This window comes from Passer domesticus, chromosome 16 (genome assembly GCF_036417665.1).
Source record: "Passer domesticus isolate bPasDom1 chromosome 16, bPasDom1.hap1, whole genome shotgun sequence".
In the NCBI taxonomy this organism is placed as follows: Eukaryota; Metazoa; Chordata; class Aves; order Passeriformes; family Passeridae; genus Passer; species Passer domesticus.
The window spans coordinates 4,577,869-4,602,675 of NC_087489.1; the positions used below are offsets into that span (position 1 = coordinate 4,577,869).

A 24,807-nucleotide genomic window follows, 5' to 3' on the forward strand; every position below is an offset into this window, starting at 1 on the left:
GCACTCACAGCATCTTACACATTTCTTTTTAAAGGAATTACTAAATCTGCACTTTTACAGGTCAGAAGTGTTGTTTGCCATGAACACATTTAGGTGTCTGTTCATAACTATTGATTTAAAATACACAACTGTGCACTTTAAATTAACCATGGGTTTCACTGGGACTTTGCAACCAGATTTCTTCAGCAAAGCTTCACCCCACAGATAGGACAGGCCCAGGCCAGAGTAGCAGCTTGGGCTGTTAGCAGGACTGAAACAATGAGAAATTCTCTGAAAATCTGCTGTGAGAGCTCAGCTGACTTAAAACTAATCACTGCATTTCACTTTGCCATGGGAGTCACATTAATTATCACAAAATCAGAAAGGGCTTCATCCACCTCTCCTCTGAGTCACCAGGAAAAATAATTAAAACTTATTATCTTCTATATTCTTCACTGGCTCTCTTCAAAATCTCATAACAGCCAGAAATCCAGATCAAAAAATATGACACTTTCCAATTTCCCTTGATTTAATTTCCTCAAGCTGACTAATTCAATTGCAATATTTGCCTGGTACCTTGAGTTCTGCTTTCTCACTCTGTTCCCATTGCTGAAACCTGTTCCCCTGTCCTGTTCCCTAAGCTTAAATCTACACAGATGTTTCCAAATTTGTATTTGTTAGAGATTAATTGCCATCATTCCCCAGTGGATCATTCCACAGGGATCAGATATGCCGTTTGCCATCAGAGATGGAACACACACACACACACATCATGTTGTTATCTAAGAGAGCCTGTGCAATCAGGTATCTCAAAAAGGATAAATTGTTTAAAGTGAGACAGATTAAAAGTGAAGTCTGGATTATTTTGTTTTTAAGCTTCCATGTGATACAAGCCTGGAAGATCAAGTTGGAAAGCAAAGCTACTGGAGCATAATTAGAATTCAGCTTCAGCACCAAGAAATCAAACAAAATCAAGGTGAGGCGGTATTTTAAATGTCCACAGATTAAAAAGCTTTCAATGGATTTCAGACTTTAACTCTTCCCTTTTTATATTTTTGGGCTTAGAAATAATTTTTAAAAATAGTTGCAGCAGTAAAACTATAAGTCAAAATTAAGTCAAAATAGGCAAGGTAGATTTTCTTTAATTTTTGTGGGTATCCATTCCTCTCTCTCTGCTGTGGGTCGAGTTCCTTTCACCAAGCCAGAAGCCTTGGGGTGGGAGCTGCCCAGGGAATCTCAGCAGCACATCACCCCATGCCCTGCTGCAGCCCCTGCATCCCTCCACCTCCCAGCAGAGGCCACCCCAGCAAAGCCTTTTCCTTCCCTGAGCTTTATTTAGAGCAAGGTTTTTGGGATGAATTTCGCAGATCTGAGTAATTTTCAAGCTGGAGGTGAGTCCTCTTGTGTGCCAAGCTCTCTCTATGTGCATGTATTTCATATTCCAGGACTTTAGAGTAGGCTTTGAAAGGTAAGAGTCACAGATCTTGAATATCTTTGGAGATTTATAGCAAAAATAACCAAACCCTTTAGATACAGGATGCTCTCCTGACAAGTAGCAGTCACCAAAGACCCTGCAGTAATTTTCTCAAGGCCAAAATTATTTAATGTCTTTATGTGACGGAATGGCAACGGAGAAAGAAAGGTATAAAGTGCAAATCTGCCTCCCAGCATTTCAGTATCCCCCAGCCACATCTCAAACGTGCCCAAGCATGGTTTGTTCAGCTAATTGCAGTCCTGCCCTGCAGCCCCCACTGCAGGAGCTGATGGGCCCTGACCTCCTGGTGCTGTGCAGGGCTCTCAGGGCTTCTCCTCTGCCCTGGCAAAGCAGAGATAAATAAATCTGTAAATTCCAATGGTGCTGCCACACAGCACCTATCTGAGCCCCTGTACCCTCTGATGCAAGGATCTGCCCTGGTTTGCTCCTAAGTGCAGGACATCACCAGCTCTCTGTTCCTGAGCCCCATCCAAAGCACAGTGCACTGGGGACTGGGCATTGTCCTGTGGGCAAATCTCACCAAAAGCTGGGCTGAAGGAGCACACCGTCAGGATGAGGGTGACATTGATGCCTTGTGAAGGCTGACCTGGGACAGAGACTAGGCAGAGATAAAGAATAAAGTAGGGATTTGTTAAGAGGTCTCAATGGATCCACCTTGGGCAGCACAATCCAAATTGGTCTCAAAATGCATGGCCAGTCACGGGGTCTCTCACTTTTATAAGTTCTGCTCCATTTGCATATTGGAGTTAATTGTCCAATTACAGCTCCAGCCCATGCAGTCCCCTCCTTCTTGTTTTTCTCTCTTCAGCCCACGTTGTTTGTGCTCTTGGGCTGAGATCTGGCTTGGCTGTCCTTGGTCCCCAGCTAGAGCAGGAATTGTTTTGTCTCCCTGCTCTGTGCAGAGAGCTCACCATCCCTTCATATGAAGCTCAGAATTACACACTAAAGCAGCACAGAATCTGAAAAATATAAAAGCTAAACCTGAGGCATCAATATGGCTGAGGGTGACATCTCTCAGTGTCCTGTGTGCTTATAAGGGATAGCCTTGTGCCACCAAGTTCATCCATATAAATTGGAGGGGTCTGTCCATCAAAGGTGAGAGCAGAGAGCAGGAGAGGAAGAGTTTTATGGGGTAAATGAATGGAAAATTCTGTGCTATTCACCCAATTCCAAACAGGACATCCTTGTGCCAAGGAAATTAGGATTCTTTGGTTATTCCAATTGGCTTCTGAGTACGGGCAAGTTGGAAATTACACAGAATTACATTCATTATTATTTTGCTTACAGAGCCAGCTAATCTGTCAGCTTAGACTGGGCCCTGCAGAGACCTACCAGTGCTGAGACCCAAACCTTTCAAACCCTGCACAGCTTGAGCGGGGCACATGTCTGGCAGATGATGCTGGTTTTAGCAGTGGCTCAGGAGCTCATGCACACAGTCCTCACGGTGTCTCTCCACAGCTCCCTGCACGCCCAGCTTTAAAAGCTGCAGATTTTGGCCCTGGCTGTGCCCCCAGGAGCAGCACAGCAGCCCTGGCAGGATCCAGACCCAGGGTGGCTGCCTGAGCTCTCAGCTGCAGCCAGGGGTCAGAGCAGACTCTGACTGTGCCATGAGGACTTTTCAGAATAAACATTCCCTGTGATGGAAGCCAGGCTGGAGGGAACAGGATGGATGGGAGGTTTTATACTGCAGAAATGGGCCTTTTCTTCCCAGCTGAAGCTCTTTCACTCTTAGTGAAGGACTGGCCACAGAATCTTGACCTTTTCTTTGCCCTGCATAGAAATACAAAATTTTTTTATTAGTATTTTTTTTCCTTTGCTAAATTATTAGATGTCTTTCCATAGAGAAGAAAAATAATCTCATCAACTGCTGTTTATCTCCAGTTTTGGCTTCTGATTTCTCCTCCCTCTGCCTTTTCTGTATTTTGAATTAAAACGTTATTTCAAACTAAAAATATCAAAACCTGTCATTTGAATCCCATCAATTTCTAAAATGCTGCCTTTTTTTTCTCCCTGAAAACTTAAACTGTCAAATCAATACCAGTTCTGTATGCTGCACCTGCAAAAACACAATATCTTCAAATAACTATTTTCCAACGTAAATCTTTTGGAAAGAAACACTCAGATGAGATCCAGAGACAGGGGCCAGGCTGAAGCAGGGACAGGATGGGGTCCAGCGGCTTTCTACAAAGTGAAAAGTTGCAAATTATTAAAATAATTGGTTTGTGGTTCTCTTTTTAGCTTAGGTTGTCTTTTTGGCTTCTCTTTTTAGCCAGTCTTATAGGAATTCGCTGATGTGGTACTAATAGGTTATGTGATCATCATCCTTGGATGGTTTGGAATGTTTTTGGGTAGGAAGAAACCCTAAAACTCATCCAGTTCCAACTCCCTGCCATGGGCAGGGGCCCCTCCCACTAGACCAGGTTTTTCAGAGTAGCAGAAGAGCTCCTACATAAGGAAAAGGCCCTTGCTGCAAGAAGAAGGAATGATTAATGGGAAGAAATCTTTTCCAACATGAGCCAGTGTTTAGCACCCATAGAGGGGTTGCTTATGCATCTCAGAGTAGGGACAGGAACATATTGTTTGGTTAGTTTTTGTTTCCAAATGTCTTTCAGTTCAACCAATTCAGTTTCTTTGAAACTGAAGTTAGTTTAAAATGCTCCTTTTTGCCAATCACCAGTAAGAAATTATGAAATTACATGTTCTTCTCTCAAACTTTCCGTTAAGGATTTATTTTCAGAATTGATAAATTTTTGTTTCAGTTCTGTTGCTCATCTTTGGAGGTTTTTTTGTTTTTGTTTTTTTTTTTCCTCCAGTTTATGACAATTCTATTGTAACTTCTAACACATTACTGTGACTGACAAGTTCTACCATGATGGAATGAATGAATCAAAACACTCCTGACTTTTTATTTAAAAAATATCAGGGACAACAGACACCAAATACTTGTTCTGTAGAACAAAACATCTCCTGTTTGTTCCAATGAAGTGAGTTAAAGCAAGTTGACACGCAGATCAAAGTGTTGCCTACTTGAAAACTGTCAAACCATTTCATTGTAAACTAGATGGGAAGTACTTTGAAACACAGAAAAAAATCCTGATGTTTCACTCAGCAGGCCAAATCCCAGCCATCCCTAAGGCAGGGAAGAAAAACATCAGCGTGATTTGCTTAGCAGGTTGTCATAGAGCCATTATCAGTTAAATCTGATCATCCCTATTAACACAGTGTCACAAAAGATGGCAAAACAAGACAAAGATAAAAGTAAATTTAAAGTGTCCTCGTTCCAAAGTGAAAATTCTCCTGGTCTCTTTCCTTTTAAAGGCAAGGAAAGTTAGGATAATTAAGAACAACAACATTTGCTGCCCTGGCTCTGCCCCCCGGGCATTGTGGATGGTGGGATAACCCAGGATACCCATCCCAGGGGCTGGAGCCTGACAGGGCATAGCAGAGCTGTTGAGGCACATCAGGGAATTTCTACCCACTCCAGCACAAAATCTTCTCACCTTCAGACCTACCTGACTTTGAATATTAAAAAAAAAATCCATATATATTTCCATATACAACATTAAAAGTATATTTCCATATACTAAAGAAACTATGGAAAATCATCTCGTGATGCTGGACCACAGACAGGCCAGTTGTAGAAACTGATTCAAAAGGCTAAGGACTGTGTAAATATGTAGGAAATACACCTGGGAAATAAAATTAAAAATAGATTAGGTTGCATATTGCTGTAGAGCTTGTAAAACACTGAAACCCCAAAAATTATGTCAAATTAATAATAATTTTATACCAGGAGAAGAGCTCCTCCATCATTCAGCAGAGCTGTTCCCAGCTGTCACTGCAGAGGGTAATGCTTCCCAATAAAAATGATGGATTCATTTGTAGAGATATTTCAATGGTTACTTCTTACAAAGAGGTAGGAATTCAGACTACAAGGAGAAAGCAATAGTCCAGAAGATATTTATATAAATCACATATTTTCAAATCAGCTGGGGCTGCTGAGATTCACTGCCAGGTACTTGGAAGTGGTGGAGACAATCTGAGGGCTGTTAGCACTTATTTTTGAAAACTCAGGGACTGTGACGAGTCCCAGAAGAGCAGAGAACAGCAAACATAGCAGGGAATTACAGGCCAGGCAGCTTAACTTCAATTCCCAGAAAAAATATTGCAACAAATCTTCAAACAAACACTTTCTAAGCACAAAAAAGATAAAAAGGCAGTGAGGGACAGCCAACACGGATTTGTCAAGAACAAATATCAAGCCAGTCTCATATTTTTCCATGGCAGGGCAGCAGGACTCAGGGAGAGGCAGTCACTGTTGTATACAAGGGCCACAGCAAGGCCTTTGGCATCATTTTACATGACACTGCTTTAAACAAGGCACAGAATTGTGATTAGGTGACAGTGTCAAGGTGCATGAGGTGGAAAACGCGCTCAGAGAGCAGCTCTCGCTGCAGGAACACATCTGTATGCACTGAGAATCCATCCTGGGCCACTGCGAGCACCACCTGAGCTGGGAAAATGCTGGGGAAAATAAGGATGGACAGGGAGACTGTGAGCAAAGACAAAGGAGCTGGGATTCAGTTTAAAGAGAAGTTGTAGAGGTAAATTAGGGTAAATCCTTGTGTTGGGAGCACTGCAGCCTCAGACACGGAGATGGACAGGTCATCCTCCACTCCTGCTGAGGGGAAAGTGAGGATGAAGATGTTTGAGTTGCAGAAATGCACACTGAGGGCCAGAGCCAAAAGAAACTGTTGAATTTGAGGGGTAGCAGAGCACCAGAAGTGCTCTGTCCAGAAAGCACAACAAACATCCAGCACTGAGGTTCTGGGGAAAGGTCAGGCACACAGACAGAGGGGTGATACCAGGTAAAATACTTCCACACTGAGGGCCAGGCACTGACCTCTGCACTCTGGTTACCAGTGATAGGACCCCAGGAAGGGCATGGAGCTGTGCCAGGGAGGGTCAGGCTGGAGATCAGGGAAAGGTTCTTCCCCAGAGGTGCTGGCACTGCCCAGGCTCCCCAGGGAATGGGCACGGCCCCGAGGCTGCCAGAGCTCCAGGAGCGTTGGGACAGCGCTGCCAGGGGTGCCCAGGGTGGGGCTGTTAGGGGGTCTGGGCAGGGCCAGGATCTTCCCTGGGTGATCCTGTAGGTCACTTCTAACTCAGGATGTCCTATGATCCTATGAAAATACCCCCCCTCCTGAGTTTGTCTCCCCTGCACCCAGCAATGCCTGCCCAGAAAAGTGTTCCCCATACACTACAAGTCAGGAGGATGCTGTTTGTCCTGTTTTTCTATTATTCTTTATCAGTTTTTATTATTCTTCAAGGAAAAAGAACCATCTTGGAGAGAAGCCCCACACTCATCACTATTAGTGACCCTGTGAGCAGGATGTTTAATTCTTTGTTATGTGCTCTGCTGTGTAGAGAGATCCATCCTGGTGTACAATGACGATGGTACTGAACAGAAAGTAAAATACACTCCCATAGCAGCCACAACAATGGGTCCATTTACAAAGAAAAACAGCACACTGGTGTTTTCCAACAACAACAGCCTTCCCCCCCAAAAAAATCTTTGGGCCATTTGTCATTTCATGCAGAGTGAAAGCTGCCAGTTTTCCCTTTGCAGTGATTTCTCTGAAATATCACCTGCAGCTCTTGCCTGCAGAGGATTAGAAGGGGTGTTGATACAGCACAGGAGCCAGGAGCACTCACACAGCTGGGTTAGACAGGATCAGGGCAGGAGTAGAAAATTAAAGGAGCAGAGAAAGGTAAGGGAATTGGGATCCCCCTGCTCCACTGAACAGCAGCAGCATCAATCCAGACCCAAACCCACAAAACTCTGCAGTTTCCTTAATGGCACAGTGCTGTAAATCTCAGGATCAAAAACATGAACCCATCATCCACTTGTGCCAGGCCAGGAATAAATTCACCCCCTGAGAAAATATTTATCAGCTGGCCAGGTACCCTGAGTGCTGTCCTGAGACACAGCCTCCAAAAACAGCAGCTCCAGGAACAGCACACCAAACTACAGTGAATTGGGGGGGGGGTTGTTGTTTTCTTTGTTTGGTTGGTTTGATTTTGGTTTTTTTCCCCACCTCTCAATCTGTTCACTTTTACAAACAAAGTGCAATTCCCAGCATGGAACATTTTCCTGCATTCTGGGACTTCGTGATGCATCTCTTCCTCACCCCACATCAACTCCATTTCCTTAAAATAAGCTTTTTCCACAGCCAGGACTCCTGGAGAGATGCTGGTGAGGAAGAGACAATGCTACCTATTCATTTCACTCCTTTTGTCCCAAAACAAAGACACAACCACAGCAGTAAGGCAGAGTCTGGAGCAAACACAAAAAAGAATTGATCTATTTATTTCAGCCCTGTGTATGGGTGTGAAAAATATTAGGGCTTTGTCCAGCCTTTACCTTCTGCTGCTATCCCCCAGGGAGCTGCATTCTCTGAAAAACATGGGTCATGCCTTTGTATCACACTGCCCAAGGACCCCAAATTTCTGATCTGCATCAGCAGAACTCCATTCACCACCTTGGGACAGATATTGCCCTGAAAACAAAATTTTAGCTGAGCAGCTGCTCATACAGAGTGAGAACTTGGGCGGCTCCAGATTTCCACCAGCAGAGTGCTCTTTCTGACCCAAGGTCTGATAGCAGGTCCATGGTTTTGGCCCCTAATCTCCACTTTCTCCTCTTTATTTTATACTTCTCTTCCCAACCTGTCCATCCATCAGAGCTCCCCCAGCTTTGCTCTCAGTGAATCACTAATTCCAGGCGCCTGCAGATTGATTTTCTCCTCCTGTGCTAAAACCACTCTGGTTTCTACTCTCTGCCCTGTCAGCAACCCCAAAGCCCTGCCCTGAGCTCCCTGCTGGGATGCCAGGATCCCACTGCAGAGATCAGGCTGCAGTCTGGCTCTGGGAATGCAATCCAGGTGTGAAATGCAGCGTGGAGGGCAAGGCAGGCAGGGATTGGGATTGGCACAGGTGAGAAGGGCTCTGTGGGCAGCCCAGAGGAAGGGATTATGCCCCTGCTGGGGTTTATCTCCACTCCCCCACAGCTCACTGAGCTCCTCTTGGGGTGACTGCCTAGAGCTTATGCTGGGAAGAATTTAGATTCCTGTTGGCTGCATTGCATATTAATAATTTAAATAGATAGGACAGTATATCAGACATATTGAAAAATCTTGCCATATTTTTTACGGTATTTTAAAATTGATGGCCTCTGGTTTAAATGCAAGGACTCTGAAACAGAGTTAATACCTACAATACTTTGCCATTACATCCATTTTTAATTATCAAGAACACCAGGCAAAGTTTATGATATATTTAACAGAGCTTTATGTTTTGTCACAAGTATCTAAATTATTGATGTGCCACACATTTTATTAAGCATAACATTTCATGAGAACAATAGTTTAGGGATAGAATTCTACTGGAGTTAAATTGTTAAGGCAGAGGGAGGAGCCTCCAGAAGCAATTCCTGAAGAGGGAGGGAGGGAGGAGGGTGAGAGCAGGATCAGTTCCACACTTCTCTTGATGTTTTGGGGAATGAAGACCAAAGTATCCCAGCTCCTTTTCTGTGGGAAGAAAAGGAGATGGGAAGGCAGATGTCATTCTGGTTATTACCTTGCTACTGAAGGGATGCCTCCAAAAGGGCTGTCAGTGCTTCTCTGATTGAGAAAGGCATTGAGGGAGGGAGTTCCCAGCTTTAAGAGCTCCGTGACTACACCTGGAGCAGGCAGAGCTCCATTGCCAAGGCTGACACATCCCCTGTCACCCTTTGGCCTCGAGCCCTGCAGCAGGACTGATCACTGCTGCACCAAATTTACACATGGGGAGCCTCAGATGAGGCAAAGATCCAGAAACAGCAGAAGAATCAGTGGAGTACCCCAAAGGAAACACACAAAGAGTGCTAGACCAGCTCTCAGCTCCTCCTCCCTCCAGTTCTGTACCTACACAGAACCTTCTGGCCAAACGTCACCTGAAGGTCACGGACAGGAAGGACACAAAGGAGAAGAACCAAAGCCAGGCAGAGTCAGTGAGGCTCAAACCCCAGTCTGTCTCAGTGGCTCGGGGTCACCTGGGCACAACATCCTTGCCAAAAGCCACAAGAGGCACCAAGGCTGCTCTTCCACACTGGCTTTTCCCTGTTGTTGTTTTTTATCACTGAATAGACTGGCTCTGCTGGCCACAGTTATTTTTCCTCCACAACTAAAGTTTGACGAAGCTGCCCTGGGGAGTGATTTTGGAAGCAGCTGCAATGTTTATTATCAGTGTGGGCAGGTTTTTATTCCTTTAACAGCCATCTATCACGCCCCATTTGATTAGTTGCTATTTCTCACTGTTTGTCCTCAGAAAGGCTGGAAACTTTTCTCTTTTCTTTTCTTTTCTTTTCTTTTCTTTTCTTTTCTTTTCTTTTCTTTTCTTTTCTTTTCTTTTCTTTTCTTTTCTTTTCTTTTCTTTTCTTTTCTTTTCTTTTCTTTTCTTTTCTTTTCCACAGTTCCAGCTCTGGATACCAGGGACCACAGCAGCTCCATCCTGCACCAGGGCTGCTGCAGTTTGTACCAATATTGGGGAAGTCTTTCAATTCCTTCCCTATCAGGGTTGGGTTGATTTACATAGAAATGCTTCAAATCAGCAAAAATCACTGGTCTCAGTCCCATTTCTGTTTGTACTTTCAAGTGGCTGCTGAGCAGAAAGTTTTATTCTTAGCAGTGGGAAACCATTAAAACAGGAACTGCAATTAAATTTAGCCTTAACTTTCAATTCACTACCTCATCTGTATGCATTTAGGCAAATACAGATACCTGAATTCATTCATAGTCTGGTTTTTCCAATTTTTTGCCATGTTAAACAATGTTAAGTGATCCCTTCACTATTTACTAAATGGTACTTTATTTTCCACTTGTGTCAAACTGTACTTGGACAACTGGAACTGAATAAAAATGCACAAATCAGCATTTCAAACAGCTTTCTACCAATTACAAGTTCTTTGTGTGCACTAGGCAACAAAAATATTTTTATTAAAACATGCTTTGCATTTCAATCTGATTTACAACACAAAAGAAGAACTACATGTGATCAATAAAATTGAATTTTTTTTGTTTCCAATAACTGGGGCCAAAACCTTGGAGATGTTACAGCTAATTGAATGAAAATCAGGTGCAAGAGATAATATCTGAGGCAAAGGAATGAAAACCACTTTCCTGAACTTTTGGGTTTTGTTCTCATCAAATTTGAATTAATTAATTTTTGAGCTTTATTACTGAATGAAACTGCTTTAAACAAAGTTTTATTTCTGTAATTCCTGAAAACACCAGCTTTTAAAGTGGAGGCAGCCCTTCAGCAAGGTCAGTGCAAGTGTTTAGGCAGGTTTCATCCATCCTTTCAGTGGGTTAAAAAATCAGAAAACTTCAGCAGTAAAAGTCTTGCTTTAGCATTTTCATTCATTGTAACTCTTTTAAATACATTAAATTAAGATCTTAATATAGATGGTGAGAATTTCACACTTAATTTTCTAGTTTAAAATATCTGATTACTTTCAAGTCATCTATTTTTATTGGTCACACGTCCAATAAAGAATTCTTTGCAGGCAGAACATTAAATCAGCTCCCAGCACAAGAAAATTAACACCCACAGGTGGCACAGGGAGTGTTCATCCACCACATCAGCCAGGGCGGGCACACAGGTTCAAATGCTCCTGAAAACTGAACATATGGGAACTAAAGATTCAGCACTGCCCTGATCTCTGCACACCTTGGTTCTCCTGCATCCCACAGGATGAGAGGATTGTGGCTGCCCCTGGATCCCTGGAAGTGTCCAAGGCCAGGCTGGACAGGGCTTGGAGCAGCCTGGGACAGTGGAAGGTGTCCCTGCCCATGAGCTTTAAGGTTTCTTTCCACCCAAACCTTTCTGATTCCATGGAGCTGGATGGATACTGAGGACCAGGCAGCCCCTTACTCCTCATCCAGCAGCCGGTTTGGATGGTGATCCGGCTTTTTGCACTTTAAAGGTGACAAAAATTCTCATCTATTTCCAAGCTGTGGGTGGAGGTTGGAGAAACTTCAGTGTGTTGTTGCTTTAAGCAAAGGTGTTGAATTCAGATTGTCTTTTTACCAGATCACTCTGATCTACCAGAAAAATAATTTTCACCCACATAAAGGTATTTAACTGCTACAAAAATTAGGAACCAAGTTCCATTGAAGCTAGAGCCTTCCTTCAGACTGTGTTAGAGAAGTCACTGGAAGTCTGCATTCAGTACTGGAGATGTGAAGGGTGACTTAGGAATCAATGCTGATATTGGCTCCAAAGAGAAAATGGAGCCGACAGGGCAGCAAATTGATTTGGACATGAGTAATTACTTAAGTTATTAGTGTCCTTGTCTGCACCACCACCTAAAGCAGAGATGACAGCGAGCTCAGGAGGAGCCTGAGCAGCACAGCCAGAGCATGCACATCCTGGCACCACTTGACTGCCAAAGGACCCCTCCAACTTAAATTCGTGATCCTGTTTGTGCACATCCCTCCTGGCAAGGGCAACCCAGCACCTGAGCTGTGTGGAGCAGCAATTCCTTGCAAAAGGAAATGGAATATATTGGGAAAAGCAATGGGAAGGATGTGAGATGCAGAATGGAGGGGACAGACTCTGAGAGTCACAGTGTGAGCAGGGAGGCAATAGGTACAAGATGAACAGGTGCAGGGGAGCAGCTTCCCAGCCTCTTTTTGTGTGATTCTCTCTATAGAAAGCCCACACACACCAAAACCCCACTGTTCTGCAGTTTGGGCAGCCCCCTGTGGGGCTGCACCACTGCTAATGCCACACAGCTTGGGAACCAGTGTTTCCTAGACATAGAAATTGATTGATGGTGAGTTTTGTGTCCCCTCCCCACGTTTATCCAGCCCTGTGGCAGCAAGAGGAATCCTCCACCAGCACAGCCTGCACCTTGTGCTCTCATCAGAGCTCAGCAGTGCTGAACTCGCTCCTGCAGAGGAGGTTCCACTGAATTTGGGGACACTGAGGTGCTGCTGAGGTGGCCACACTCCAAACACATCGCTGACAGCACAGAGCATCCATCCCCAGCTCCACCTCAAAGGAATATTACGTGGTGCAGGGAGAATGAGATCATCCAAATGCATCCATGCAGACAGCAGAGAAACAACAGAAAAACAACTCAAAACATGGGGTACATCTTCAAAACATTGGCCAGGAGGCATTTGGTGGGAAATGTAGGCCAGCTCCCACATGAGGGGCATGCATTTTTCATGACCATCCCCAACCTTGATATTTCCAACCTTCAAACATAAGTAAAGAGGAGTTTCCCCTCCTCTCCTCCCACCAGCTGCAGCTTGGCCCTGCTGTAGACAGGATCAGCTCTCAGTGGGTGGAGAAGGAAAGGAGTCACCAAGGAGTCCCTCACTCTCTTAAAGCCCAGCTTGATCCTAGGAAAAAAAGCAGGAAGAATCTGAGCCCTCCTTGAAGTGGAAAAACAGAAATAATACACCCCATGAAGTAATAAAACACAGTTTAGAAATGAACAAGTGAGCAACAAGAGGAGGAATTTATCTTAAAAGATGCTTTCTTATTTGAATCCATCAAAAAGGAAACTCACCTCCTGCCCCAGCCTCAGAGCCCACCTGTCTTGGGCAGACAATGCAGGAAACATCAATAAGTGGGTGTTCCTGGCTGCTTGTGTTTCATCTCTGTATTCACCACCCCCTTCTGTGCAGAAGAGAAGGGAGATGTAGGAAGCCCCAGGATAAAGAAATTAAAAAAAAGGAACCCCCCCAGTCCTGGTGGAAAACAGCCAAGTTTATTTTTTCATGAGGATTACACCAGAGGAGGAAGCCAACAACAGCCTGTGAGCTAATCAGGGGAAGAGTCAGGTCACGCACACTCCCATCTCTGCTCGCTGTGTTTCACAGCTGCTGACACCTCCCGGAGCTGCTGTTTCACACTCACATCACTGCTCAGTCCCAGAGAGCACCGCTGGGGCTGCTGCAGTCCCCTCCTGCAGCTGGAAGCCAGCGATGCCCACTGTCACCAGTGGCTGGTGCTGCTGGCTGCCCAGCCCGGGGCAGCTCCAGGTCTCCTCCTCCTCCTCCTCCTCCCCAAAGCGAGGTGAGTGCCTGAGGAAAGAGCTCTCCCCAAGGGGCTTTCACCAGGGAGTTCACTCAGGTTCCCATCTTCAAAGCAAAAGAGCAGCTCATAAAAAGCACATAAGCACATGGGGTTTCTTCTCCCCTCCAAAGACTAAATAATGGATGGTGAAGCACTTTCTGTCTTCTGAACTTGCCTACATCCACTGCCTTCAGAACAAGGGCAGCATCCCCAGGTGTCCCACACCAGCAGCACAAGCTGTGACCCCTCAGCAGAGGATGAGCTGCACCTGAGCTCCCACCACAGCAACACCACCAGACCCTGCTCTGTGCCACAAAAACATCCAGACCCAGCTCTGTGCCACAACAACACATCCAGACCCTGCTCTGTGCCACAGCACCACCCACAAGTCCCAGCACGAGCCCCATTGAGGAGAAGTCCCACACTGATATCGAGTCTGTCTCACACAAATTGTGCCAAATCATGATTTTTGGGCTCTTCTGGAGCAAAGGATTCATCCTGGGGAAGTGCAGTTAAGAGTCCCCCTGCAACTGAGGGCAAATTTGAGTGCAAAATATTTCTTTAAGGGAGCACTGAGGTTTCTGAAGTTTGCAGGATAACTTGCAGGATAACTGCCCATTTCTGGGCAGGACAGGGAGAGCTCCTCTGTGTCTGAGTGCCAAATACAAGCTGTGATCACTGCCCTCTAAAGAGACACCTCCCATTTACAAACCTTATTTTAACAGCATTTGAATTCCAGCAGAGCAGCCCCCAGGCACCTGAACACGAGGTTCTCCATGCAGAATCGTTTCAGCATTCCTTCCGAGAGCTCTCACTCACAGATCCATTTCCCCACTCCCACACACCCCCCCCCCCCCCCCGATGATGTGCATGAGCAGCACGTAACTCCTTTGGCACAAACAGGTATTTATGTTTGCCTCCTCCATCTGGAGGAGTGCAATATCCCCTGCACGTGCCCAGGAGAGCTGCAGGAGTGTTTTGTTCTCTGCTCCCGGCCCTATTCACGCAGCAATGGCAATGACAGTGTAAGGCAGCTCTCCTGGGGCCTCTCCAGCACACGGAGGAAGAAATTTTCCTCACATCAGCTTGATATCAAAGGGCAAAGGATAGTGCTGCATGCCTGGCTGCCAGCTGGGGGTTAAAGCACAGCGCTGCCATGTCTGGGGTGAAAGCCTCAAATTTGATGCTGAAGATGCTTTTGTGTGAAGATCCGGGCTAACATTAAGTTCTGATTTCATCACAATGCACGGGTGGGCACAGCCCGGGCACGGCTTATCCCAGTTTCCCTCCTGCTTCCCAGGGCAGGCACAGCTGCCCCCTCCCTCCGGGCTGGACACCAGCAGAAGCTGTCAGGCAGGTGGGATTCCTGTTCCTTTGCAGGTGTTTTTCTTTTGTAAACCACAAAAACCAATTGAGTGACAAGGAGTAGGTGATACAGAAAAGCTTGAATCAGTAACACCAACAAATGCTCATATCAGCCAATATGCTGAGTGACAGCAGCCCTTTCACAGATCCTGATGTCTTAATTGCAGCTGCTCAGTGCCAGCAGCATTCAAACTTCCTCTCAGCCATGCCCAGGAGCCAGCATTGAAACACCAAAGGAAATTTACTGGGAAAAATCTGCAAGAAACCATACCAGGGTCGGGACAGACACAGGAATTGCAGCCAGAGCCAGAATTCCAAGTCCCTGAGCTCAGTGAAGCCTTCACCAGGCTACAGGGCATTATACAGGGAAAATATGACTCTTATTTGCTGTACAAACAGACTGCAGTTGTGTTCATTACCCAGGCTTGCATCTCTGTTCAGCCGTGGCACATTAAATGCAAATAAAAGAGAAGGAGTTAAGCTGCATTTAGCCACACATTGTAAGAAGCCTGTGCTGCTGAGGGGCTCACAGAGGCATTTCCCAGGAAGGCAGCCAGAGCTCCCTGACAGCCCTCCGTGCAAATTGCTAACTGCTTCTGCAAGGCTCGCAGGGCTTTGCCTCCTTTCCCTTTGTTTTTGGAGCTGTGAACAAAAGGCATGTGAATAACTACTTGCCACATTAGCAAACACACCACAGAGCCAGTGCTGTCCACTGTTGTTTGTTTTTATTTACAGCTGAAAAATTAAACAAGAACATTAGCTATTAGCAGTAGCCCTTTACAACATGCTGAACAAAGCTATTTTGCAACATTTCCAGCAGCAGAGGAAAACGAGAACCATTTTTTTAAGAACCATTACCTGAAAGGCAGCAAAGTGATGCCCAGAGGTGGGAGCTGTGGTGCAGCAGACCTGGAGGAAGAGAGTCTGAGACAGGATGAATCTCTGCCACAATGGCAAAAAAAATTATAAAGTGGTGTTGGGGCATCTACAGTGACTGTGAACACAGTGGTTCTCAGCACCTTTAACAGCAAGGCAAAAAATCTGGGCAGTCTGGAATACTTCCAGCCTTTGCTGCTTTTCTTACCAAGGCTGGGGAGTATTTTGGGCTGATAAGGATGGAGGTGGAAGCTGGACACTGAAGGTGTTCCTAAGGTGACAGCTATAGAGTGTTGCTGCTCCTTCAGGAGGACATCCTGCATCAATGGCTCCAGACTGACAGACGAGCGTTGCATGGGATATCGGGAAGGAATTGATCCCTGGGAGGGTGTGGAGACCCTGGCAGAGGGTGCCCAGAGAAGCTGTGGCTGTCCCTGGATCCCTGGCAGTGTCCCAAGGCCAGCATGTCCAGCAGGACTTGAAAGCAGAACAGAAAATCTTCCAAGTGCTTCTGCATCTTTCCTCTGCAGCCAGTGCTTGTTCTATCCAGCATTTATTTTTAACTATAACTCGGTCAAAAAATAATTTCCAAGAAGCTTGTCTGCTGTGCACTGTCCCAGTTCCCCAGCCTGTGTCTTGCTGGGGAGCAGCAGCAGCTGGTCCTGGAGCAGCCCTGCCTGGCTCTCTGCAGGGCCACACACCCACCACCCACCCCTGTGCTGGCCAGGCTTCTTTCAAACACAATTGCTCAAAGGAAACTCTGGCTTTGCAGCAAACCTCACTGAGGCACAGAGGCAGCGAGAGGATCCAGCAGCAGAGGCAAAGGGTGCACGTTATTCCTCATTATTTCATTTGTGGCTCAAGGATCTGCATGTTTGTGAGAAGCCTTTCCCCTGCCCTCTTCTCCTGCCAGCTCCCTGATCATACCCATAACCCCTGGTGCTGACCCAAGGTGGGCTCCCCAAGGCTGCAGCAGTGCTGGGGCTCAGAGCCACCCTGGCAGATGGCACCTCCCCACACTGCAGAGGAGAGCCCACCACCTCCCCATGCAGTAGGGAAGGAGAGCCTCCCACGGTTTGCTAGCAGAGAGCCCAGCCCTGGAACAAAGCTGCCCTGCCAGGGACACAGGGGCCAAGGCTCCTGTTTGCCTCTCATGGGCTCTGCCTGAGACCAAAGAGAGAATTCAGACTAAAATTTTAACTATCCAGATTTTTAGATTCAAGAGCACCCTGCACTGTTAGGTTTAGGCTTCTCAACTCTGAGGAAATAAGAATACTGTGGTGCTCCATATTTTTTTTTAATATTAATTTCCCAGATTATTATGGAATCAGGAAGACTTGCTTTCAAATGCTAATTTTTTATCCTTTATTTTTCTGAAAGCACAATCCTCTGAGCTAGCTGGCTCTCACTGTTTGAAGGCTTTGTTTTAAAATTAAACTTCCCTTCATAGAAATTTCAATAGCTACAATATTTCCATGGCTTAGGTGAGCCAAGAGCAAACCCAACCTCAAGGACCTGTAGCAACCCAGCTAAGCTGGCCTTTGCTTTTTGGGCCCAAAGAGGCAAGAAATAGCCTGGAACCAAACTCAGGGAATGGAAAGCAGGATGGTTGTGTCTGGCAGTGGTAAAAAATGCAAAGGCACCAGGAGGGCACCTGCTGCATAACTCATCTGCCTTCCAGCAGCAGCTCAGCAAGAGGAGCTGCACAGAGCTGGGGCCAGAAGAGAAGCCAGCTCACTGAGCAGCCAAACAAGAGCGGGTTGAGCAAAAAAAAAGAAAGTATTGGAGTAGACTCAAGTATCCCAACATATTTTCCCGTTTTACCCAATAACAAAGGGATAATTTGGAAGGGTGACCAAGGTCCTTTCTACATGGCAGCTCTCCCAGCACACAATTCACACATCCAGGAATATTCTCAGGTTTAATTTTTCCCTCAGGCTGTTTAAGCCCATGCAGAGGCCCCTGGAGGTTCTGGGATAACATTTGCTCTACCCAAAGGAAGATGGTGGGAAACTAAAATTGCATCAGCTGCTCTACAGGGAGGGTGGTCCATGGGTGGGAGCCGAGTCCCAGCTGTGGGCTCAGCTTTACTGCAGGTTGTGTGTGAGTGCAACCTTCACCAAATAATTTAATTCTTCTTTGTCCCATCCACTGTCTGTAAGGGGTAAATAATCACATTTACCTACCATGGTTTTTGTGAGCTTGATGACACAAAAGCAGTGAGGAATCATGTTCAGGCATTCAGAGATACCAGAGGCACAGATTCTACTAAACAGTTTTTAAAAAGCCAAGCTGTGCTGAGACCTCTCATCAGCAAAAAGTCTGGGCTCTGCAATGACCAACCCCAGCTCCCAGACAAACACACAGGGACACTGGTTTGTGTTTAAGAAATGCTGAGAGCTTTAGTTAGTGAGCTTCCAAAAAACCTCAGAGTGTTTGGAGTTGTTTTAGTGTTGCTTACTCAAAGACACACAAAGAAAGAACAAGCTGTACAAGACCCATAAGCCACATTTCTGCCCTTTTCTTGCTGCTCTTCACAAAATTAACTCAAAATGCCTTATCTCTGCTTGTTCTTGGCACAATCCTTCCAGATATATTTTACTGCCCAGTAAAGTGCAGCACGTCCTTTTTTACTGGGTTTGCAGTCAGTGGACACCCAGAATAAACAAGCACCATTTTATTTATGGTTTTAATACTGATCAGTAGCTCTGGTAGTACTGCAGGGAAATCCCACAGAACATCTCTTTTTACTCCAGGGACTGATGGAGCCTTTTCCTCTCAAGAACCCCCTGCAACCCTGACACGGAGCAGGCTGCAGTGTGAGCCTGGCCCAGCAGCAGTGCCAATGCATTGGGGATTTCTGGCCCCATTTCCAGTAGGATAAGCACCAGAGGGGGATTTGGGGGTTCCCACACCTTGTGCACACCCTCCTGCAGCCAGGCAGAGAAAGGGGAAGGCATTTATTAGCTGTGCTTGTCCCACAGATAATAAATAAGCCAATAATAAATAAGCAAATGTGGATGCTAGCACTGACAACTTGGCAGCTTACACCAGCACGTTGCGCCTGGCATGGGAAAGAAATAATTTATATTTAAAAAGAAATAAGTTCTCAACTGCTGTCAGTTCAGTAGAAATCCATTGTACAGAACCCATAATTACAAGTATGGGGCCATCATAAGTCAATTTATTTCCATTTTCCTCCTTCCCAGTGGAGCTTTAAGGGAGGGCATATTTCTCTAAAGAACCCAGTGCATTCAGTGACACTTGCCCCATTACATGAAATAAAGCACACCCCCTCACTTCCTACAGCCCTGCATGGAGCCCAAAGCCTGCACTACAGTCAATTCACAGATCAGGGATCACTCCTAATGGAGACAGCATGACAAAATTCATTTAATATTCTCCTTGGATTCAAAATAATAATATTGTCAACTAAATAAAAGGCAAGCATTCATTTGTATGTAAAACAGTTGGTTATATCAGGCCTATTTATGTCTGCTCTGCCTTCCAGCTACAAAGATTTATGACTGAACACCCAAGGGACCTTTATATATCTATCCAAATTCATGCATTTTTTTCATTAACCTGTGTACTGGCATCTTGTACAACTTGGTGTGAAACAATAATATAGATTTGTTTCCTTTCTATTTAGGCACAGGAAGAAAAAGTTCCTGCCAATAACAGCAATAATGAATAAACTCTCTCTGGGCTGGTTTGTCACACGTAAAGGCAGGTATGTATTTAAATGTACACAGATATGGTGAGTAAATGTACACAGACATTATGGACACAGATGTACACAGACACAGGGGGGTTCTGCTTCCCCCTCTGCCTGTTCTTTTCCATCTCCTTGCTCAATTCTACCCCAGCCTTCCCACCTTCTTGTAATGCCAGGCTTGTTCTTTTGGTATCTCCCTGGTGACAGGACAGAAACAGCTGCAATAAATTACTCAGTGTGTGCTTTTTCTTTTTTTTTTTTTCCATTAAATATATTTTTAAAAGTGAAAGTTTGAAAGACAGGAGTGTGTTTGCATAGAGGCAGAACAACCACCTTTATAACCCCTGGAAAATTACTGCTGGATGAAGGAGATGAAAATTGGGAGGATATGGAACAAAACCCAGCTGCTGTTCAGAATAATGAGACCAACATTTCTTAGCTTGACCATTTGGGGTTTTTTTCCTAATTTTTTTTGGTCACGCTGATTATAGCATTTCTTTTATTTAAGTTCTCAGACCACCAAAAAGAGACTTCACCTCTCACATCCGTGGCACCTGCCTGAGCCCTGAGGAAGAGAATGGCCCCAGTCCTATTTTGGATTTTGGTGGTGGGGAAGGCAAGACTCAGGTGCAGGAGGGCGTGAGCTGGCTGCTGCAGGGGTGCTGGGGCCATCAGCAATCTCTGCAAGGGAGTAGGATGGGGACAGAATTAATCTTCTGCTCCCAACACCATCAAGCCACTGCAATTACACCTCTAGAAAATGCCATTTTTATGGCAAAGCTTCTTTTTGAGGTGTCAGCAGAGCAACCAGCATCACCACAGCAGCAAATGCCTCCTGCAGCCCCACAGCTTCCCTGCTCCATCCAAAATCTGCCCATCACAACCAGCCACTGCCACTTGCCCCATCCCTGCTCCTTGCTGGCACCTCTCAGACACAACCTGAGGTGTTGCAGGGAAATTTCTACTCCATGTGGAATTTTTTGTGATGGAAGATGAGCATTCTCCCTTGCAGGATGTTGGGAAAACGTTTTGAAGGCATTGAGGAACAGGAATCCAGGAGATGTAACTCAGATCTGCGTGTATATGGAATTCTGGTAAAGTTCAACTTTTCCACTTAAAAAAACCCAAATCCTCCCCAGGAGAGTATTATTCTTCTTTCCTTTCCACTAAGAAGTGCTAATGTTTTTTTCTCTGAGGCTTGGCAGGGAGGCAGGCCAGAGAGGTTGAGGTTTTTCTGGAACAGCAGCACATCCAAGGAGCATTTTTATCCCAGCCATCCTCACAGCTGGACCTCCACCTACCACAAAAGCACTGAGAAGGCTGCTGCTGGGGTGGCATCACCCAATTAGTGTCACCCAAAGCAGTCCCTCCCCTTCCCAGCAGCAGCCAGGAGGCATTACCCCTGCCTGAAGCACTTGGCATTGAGGTGACAGGCTTCTTCCCCACCCTCCCTCCTCCAAGGCATAATTGAGCCCCTTAAGGAAGCAGTAAAAAACCCCCAGGAGCTGGGTGGGAAAGCTCAAACATAAATCTTTGGGGTTTTATACCTGAGTACAGTATTTTTTATGTTTAATAACACAGGCTAAGGCAGAGCAATCCATCTCAAGATCAGCCTTCCCCGGTGTAGCTGTGGCTACACAATACCTGCTCTCAGGCCTGAAAATTTCAGAGTATCTTCAATTTTTTTTTAAGTGTCTCTGTAGGTACAATTTTCAGCTGGGTTTCATCCTATGTTCCTGCTCCATGGGTGCAGCCTATCTACAACCTGCAGGGGAATAAAGGTGGGACCCAGCATCTGGATTTGAGAGCACAGCAGGGTCAGAAATCAGGATGGGCCACTCAGTTGTCCAGAAAAAAATCTTCCCACCCCAACAGAGTTTCCTAGGACTCCTGCTACAGGATGCAGGCCCTGACCTGCCATTTGTGCCTTTGAGAAGTGTTCCCAAGAGCCACATCAGAGGCTCAGTGTGTTGGATACTGTAATGGATCCAAGTAGCCCCCACAGAGGCTGTCCCAGGTGAAAGAGCAGCATGGATGAACCTCACTTGTATTCTGCCATCAGCCCAACCCTCCTCTTCCTGTGGGGAAGGTTTTGGTCCAGACCTCATCCAATGAACACCTCAGCAACCAGCAGGACATGCACTGCTCTTTGAGAGGTGCCTGTGTATCCTCTGTTAGAGAGGCTATTGCCCAGAAGGTCTGGGAACCCAATTCAGTCCTGAAAATTATATATTACTTCTTTCCCTGATAGAATTCCCTGCTCTGCAGGCTGTCATGGCTTTATACCCCATCCATCATGGAATATGATATTTTGTACACTAACTCAGAAATAAAATCTGGACCTCCAGAGGAAACTTCATCCCCAAATTTAAATATTCATTACATAGCAAACCTGCACCTATGCTGCCCTGGGCTAGCCTGGTGCTGTGGCTGACTCAGACTTCCTGCTCTGTGAGGAGAACCCCTATTTTATTACTAGGATATCTGTGAAAAGTCAACACTGGAGTGCCTCCAGCAGCCAGCACAGGGTATCAATGTGTGCAGCAGCAGAGGATGGCAACATTCCACCCAAGGGAGCTTGGCTGTCCATCCTAGGATGGCTCCTGCCTTGATGGATCCTGACCTGATGGAGCTCTCCTCTCCCCAGGGAGAAGACAGGGCTGCAATTGGGGAGTGTCTGCTTTAGTCCCTGACTCTAATCCTGAGACCACACACACAAAAAAACCCAACATCCCTGTTTGCTGCACTTTTTCCAGTCACTCACTCAGATCCCGGGTGTTCCCTCTCCTTGCAGGCAGCCTGACACCAGGGACCCATCTCATTTTCTCCTCAGGGCAGGCTTTGCTGAGCTGAGCTGTGCCAGCAGCCCCTCCGGAGGGCACAGAGGTATTGGGCAGAGGGATGTTCACTCCCCTGGATTGGATGGCTGGGGGTGCAGTGAGCAGCCAGGGAAGCATTGCTCAGCACCTTTCCCCACTGACACCATTCCCTACCAAGTCCTGCTGCCCCAGGGGCTCTCACCAGTGGGGAGGGGAAGGACCCAGCACAGGAGGCACACAAAAATGTCCTCATCCAACAAAACTCAGGGTTAACATTCCACATCTGCACCTTCCTGGTTGCTCCTCATGCACAAAACACCTCCGAGGCTTGATAACAAATGTGCCATGCTCTCCTCTGGTGCAGCTTTCCAGGTACACTGAAAACACTGGTTTTCATGGCTAAATGGATGGAAGAGTTGCAGAACATGATGTCAGCCTGCTAAGAACCTCATGCCAGAGTTACACACACAATAATACTCTCTACGAAAAAAATCAGATGTGATCCATCAATTACTGTCTTTTTACCCTACCTACTTGTATATTATCTTGTACTTTTAAAGTGTTATATATATTAACTAAACAGAATTTACAGCACACACATTGATTTTACATTAATCTTGCTTTAGCTGAGTCTGAAAAAAGTCAAACTGGTTTTTTTCTGTCACAAGTCAAGCATATGCAATCATGTGCAGTACAACTGAGCTCTTTGTAGCACACTTGCTGGCCACCACTGGCTCCCTATAAAACCTATAGCAAAAGAAGTTTAAATATTTGCTATCCAACAAGGCCAGGTTGGATGGGGCCCTGAGCAACCTCATCTCATGAACAGATCCCTGCTCACAGCAAAGGGGTTGGAACAAGATGATATTTAAGGTCCCTTCAAACCCAAACCATTCTATGATATGTGCCTGCATCCACGGAAAACCCTGGAAATGCACATTACAAACCAGATTTCTCAAATGCAGACACACAAGCACTGTCATGTCTGTACACCCTTTCAAGGGAGAACAACATTTTGGGTGGGGAGTAAAAGGAAGAATTCAAAGCAGGAATTTCAAGGAGGAGCCTGGCCCTCCCTTGGGCAGTTTTTGCAATGCAGAGCATGGCTGTCACACACACACAGGGGACAATGGCTTCATCCAGCCCCATGGGAAGAGGCTGTGACCACCCCTGGTGGGGGACAGGCTTCCACAGCCCCACAGAGATGCTCTGCACCTCCCATACCATCACAATAAAGCATCTCTTCCCCTCACCAACTACTTGGAAGTTTCCAGATAAAAAGCAGTTAATGAAGGTTAATGTATAATTAAACTCATGATTTGCACACACCAGCAACTCAGCGCATCTGGCACTAATACCCAAATATTTTTAAATGGCCAGAGACCATATTTTAAAATGTGACTGAGACAACACAAAAACCTGCTGCTCTTGAAGCTTCCCAAAGTTCTCTGCTTCATCCCCAGTGCCATCAGACAGCCTGGGACACAGCTGTGGCACTAGAGACAGGAGATGCAATGACCTGGGGACATAACACAGCACCAGAGGCTGGGTCAGGCTCCCAGTGACCTCCCAAGCCCTGCATGAGCCAGCCAGGCAGTGTGCTGGGCTTGTCTGGCCTGGATAGGGATTGTCTTCTTCACAGCAGCTGCTGTGGGTCTGGTTTGGGTAACTCAGGGATGTTTTGGTCACTGCTGAGCAGGACTTGTACAGTCAAGGCCTTGCTGTCCCTCATCCCACCCCGGCAGTGAGGACAATCAGGGTGCACAAAAAGGGATCCCTTGGGACCAAAGGGATATCCCGTGTCATGGGCACCATGCTCAGCATGTAAAGCTGGGGAGGAGAAGGAAAGGGGAACACCTGGAGCAATGGTATTTGTCTTGCCAAGTCAAATGTGGGATGAGCTGTGCTGCCCTGGGTGTGGCTGAACACCTGCCAGTCCATGGAAAGTGGGGTGGGGAATTCATTCCTTGTTGGAATGAATTCTTTGATTCATTCTTTATTTGTGTGCACAGCTTTTGCCTTCCTTGTTATGCTGTCTTTATCTCGGCCCACAAGTTGTTGTTTTTTTTCACTTTTGCCCTCCCAATTCTTCTCTCCCCATCCCAACAGAGAGAAGTGGGAGAAGAGCTGAGGAGGAGCTGAGCTTTTGACTGGGGTTTGATCACAACAGTGATTTAATAGTGAGTGAGGCTGAAAAAGAACTGCATCAGCCACCACACACTTTTCCTTTTTTTCTTTTTAAGTTACAATTTTTCTGCCTTTTGGTTTCCTGGTGTGCAAGGTGCTGCACCAGGTGATGCTTGCATTGAGCCCTGTAATGGTCCCTCACCAAGTCCCACCTGAGCAAGCCCAGCAGGGAGGGGAGCAGGGACTGAGGAGACACCTGAGCTCCCTCAATGCCCCAGCAGTGACATTCCAGCCTGAGG

The 24,807-nt window shown here is 46.0% G+C and overlaps 1 long non-coding RNA gene across 1 annotated transcript; it reads right to left on the bottom strand.

The window, feature by feature from the left end:
• Nucleotides 1-2,714: 2,714 nt before the first annotated feature.
• LOC135282106 (uncharacterized) lies at nt 2,715-14,444 on the bottom strand. Its single transcript, XR_010348433.1, has 2 exons — nt 14,316-14,444; nt 2,715-3,244 (listed from the first exon to the last, which is right to left on the bottom strand). It is a non-coding gene; the product is annotated as an uncharacterized LOC135282106 (long non-coding RNA).
• Nucleotides 14,445-24,807: the final 10,363 nt, after the last annotated feature.